The sequence below is a fragment of the Phaethon lepturus genome, unplaced genomic scaffold (genome assembly GCF_000687285.1).
Source record: "Phaethon lepturus isolate BGI_N335 unplaced genomic scaffold, ASM68728v1 scaffold6328, whole genome shotgun sequence".
Classification (NCBI taxonomy): domain Eukaryota; kingdom Metazoa; phylum Chordata; class Aves; order Phaethontiformes; family Phaethontidae; genus Phaethon; species Phaethon lepturus.
The window spans coordinates 32,853-36,153 of NW_010556797.1; the positions used below are offsets into that span (position 1 = coordinate 32,853).

General features: G+C 40.8%; 1 protein-coding gene across 1 annotated transcript in view; it reads right to left on the reverse strand.

Moving 5' to 3' along the window:
• P4HA2 (prolyl 4-hydroxylase, alpha polypeptide II) overlaps positions 1-3,132 on the reverse strand; it is a 29,529-nt gene extending 26,397 nt beyond the window's left edge. The window contains exon 1 of the mRNA XM_010292559.1: positions 2,984-3,132. The gene's annotated coding sequence lies outside the window, so the exon portion shown is untranslated. The remainder of the gene's footprint in view (positions 1-2,983) is intronic.
• Between the last annotated feature and the right edge of the window lie 169 nt (positions 3,133-3,301).

Below are 3,301 nucleotides of genomic sequence, written 5' to 3' on the forward strand. Positions count from 1 at the left end.
ACAGAGTTAATTTCAGCCTCTGAATTTCTTTCAAAGTCTGTATTTCAGTCTCTGGCCCACAAAACTGAGACGACATTACCTCACAGCCACTCAGGCAGTTCACATTTAAGATAGTGATGCATTTAGGCTAACAGCTAAAACAGCTAAACATACAGATCAAAAGTGAAAAGAGAGTACTAAGTGTGCAATGCTTCACTGATCCATATAGAATTACAGTCAAAAACCTGCATACCATCACTGGTCAGCAGACTGCCAGCCCAGTGCTTCAGACATGACCAATACTGAGCACAGACCACAGCAGAAGTCACTGCTCTGTCAATATGAGGTCATCAGACATTCTCTGCAATGTTTTCTTCATGAAAAGTTTTAGTTACTCCTAACAGATCTAGTTTTCTATTTCTTCCAGGTTTTTTGTTTGGGTTGTTGGGGGTTTTTTGTTTCGGGTTTTTCTGGTGGTGGTGTTTTTCTTCCAGAGCATACAGTAATGGTTTCTTCCAAGCAATTACACTACTGTTCTGTAGTTTGGTTCCATTCTTATGCACCTATACCCACACTTTGCTACAGGGGAATAAAGTTTGTGACAAAGTGTCATAACTAGATACTGTCAAAATCTGATTAATATACTGTATTTCTGAACCATCACAGCACAACAACTTACAAGCTGATGACACAAATAAGGTTACAGCCTGTCTCCTCTTCTGTGCTTGCCCATGCTATTAAAGACACCTGGAAAATCACTGCTACAATAGCTGCTTCCACATGTATCTAAATTTAAAGCATCATGGTGAAATCTGACAAGCAAATCACTACTTCAAAGTCACCTCAGGCCACAGATGGGTTCCTGGTGTATATACAGTTGAGGCCCACACGCCAGGCTCTGAAGAATGGTCCATCCTCAAACAGCAATTTGAGGTTGGACTCTTGGATGCGACAGGTCTGCTTGAGGCTTCTCCAAATGCCAGTGCTTTCCACCCACTGTCTTATTGCTTGCAGACATAGCAAGAAGTGCTGGACTGACTGTGCAGCTGGCTTCATCTCCTTTCGCCTCCACAAACAATGGAGCTTCAGAAGTAGGCAACAGCTTGCTATCAGTATTGATGGCTGTAGATAAGGCTAATTATATTTAAGTGGAGAATAGTACAAACAAAAAACTGCAAGATCACTTACATACTTTTTTAGAGACAAAAGATGGGCTGAATTGTAAACAGATTTTCAGGATGTTGCCAAGGAATAGTTTCTCTCAATACCTCTGTAAGAAAAGCAGCCATAAAAAACATCCAGCCTGTAGCAGTATTTCAAGCCTTGCAGATTAGCCTGACATAATAGCCAGGAGATGCCTGGCACACGATGGCAGCTATAAAACTATTCAGAAGTGATTAAATAGAAAGGAAACATTAATTTTATCATGAGAAAGCAAATCTTCACCATTGGCTGGAGACTTTGAAACAAGCTAATTCACGGCCAAAATTCATTATCCACATGAACTCAGATGCTCCAATGTTCAGTCACTCCTCTGACCCAAAGAACTTTGGATTTAAACGCCCGTCAGCACCCCACCCTGACTGCACCATCAGATCTTGAACCTCATGTCAGGATTCACTACACTGCCAGTGCAGTGTGCAGTTGGTTACCTTACTACAAATAGCTAGTTCTCAGTCATCTCAATCTCATCCAGGGAGACAGAAAAGGCATTGCTCCCTTTCGACATTAGGTGCCTCTTCGCAAGCGAGCTCTCCTCATCACCAACTAATTGCTTCCCAGCTCCCTCCTCCAGTACATGTTGAATTTACTGCTCAAAACAGCTTATGCCAACACCACTACCTTTCTTGCCAAAGGGCTTAATGTGTGTCTGAAAACAATTATAATTGCCTAGCAAATAATACAACATGATTGCCTTGTATTTTTCAAGGCAAGCCAAAAGAAAAGGAGGAAAAGCTGTTTATTTGCACACATTAGCAAGGATACAGTACCTTCCTGCAAAACTGCATGCATTTCTGCTAATACAGAATGGCTTGTGTTATCCTTCATTATAATCTTAGAAACTATAAGCATCTTCATTAGCTCTCAACAGGTTTTTAAAACCATAGCGAAGAATACTTCTTCCATACTCCAGCAGGCAAGAAAATTCATGGTAGTCTAAAGCACAGCAAATCTGCCTTCAATTTACTCTGCAGCATCTGGAAGCCCATCCCATATGAAGCAGTCTAGAGTCAAATCAAGTTAGTGAAGATAAGACAGCAAGATTGCATGCTCTTTTCCCACTTGGTCTTATTTTTCAGTATTAAAATTCAGACTGCATTTTCCTGTGCAAAGCTCAAAGTTTTAGTATATTATGATATTTAACATAATCTTCCATATGCTCATACAGCATTAAAAATCCTCCTGTTCAGAAAGGGGGTTTTTGTACATAAAATGGTCTACCATCAGTGAACTGTTTCTCTGAATTAACATCAGCAACTAATTAAAATCAGCCATTATCTCAGAGGCAGGGGGGTTGAATCTGTATTAAGATCACCGTAGAACATGCCCCCCACCATACTCTGCATTCTGCATTCACATTTCTCAGACATATCGAAAACCATACACAAAAAATCAGAACTAGTCATAGGAAAAATATCTATGTTTACAGCTTGCTTCTTTGGAAGCTTGCCAATATGCACAGCATGGAAATTATAAACAGACTGGATTCCTGACTTAAACCTAGACTGAAAAACTTCTTATACCAAATGGTAAACCATGCTCCCTCTGCTGTTACCGTCTTTCAAATACATAATCATACGCTGGGCTTATACTTCCTGCACTGCTTCCCAGAGTATGATTAGCTACAGTAAAAAAAAAAATCTCAAGAAATTATGGCATAAACAAGAAGAACAATTCTTGTCTGTTAGTGTCGTAGCAATGCCAACTTACAACTGTGGAATAACGTTCTGCCTGTAAAATACAACATAGCAGTTGTTGGTTGCTATATATATTTACAACATACCTGCGGGATTATTTCCTAGGTCCTAAATGCCAGAAAGCTGAAGTATTACGCTGGTAAGGATGGCTGTGGTGGCCTCTCAGCTCAGCTTCACCCTCACAGAGCACCTGTAAAATTAAGGGGCGAGAGGTTTTGTTACAAAAATGTGTTCTGGGAAAGCCTACCTTCAGTACTGAGGAACAGCACAAAGCCAGACAGCTCCAAACATGGGCTTTATTTACACGCCCTCTTTCCTCCTTGCTCCCAGGACACACGGCCGTTCTCTGCTGCTTGAAATAAAACCGTCCCTGTCTGCTCAAAAGCACGTTTTGCGTTTCCACG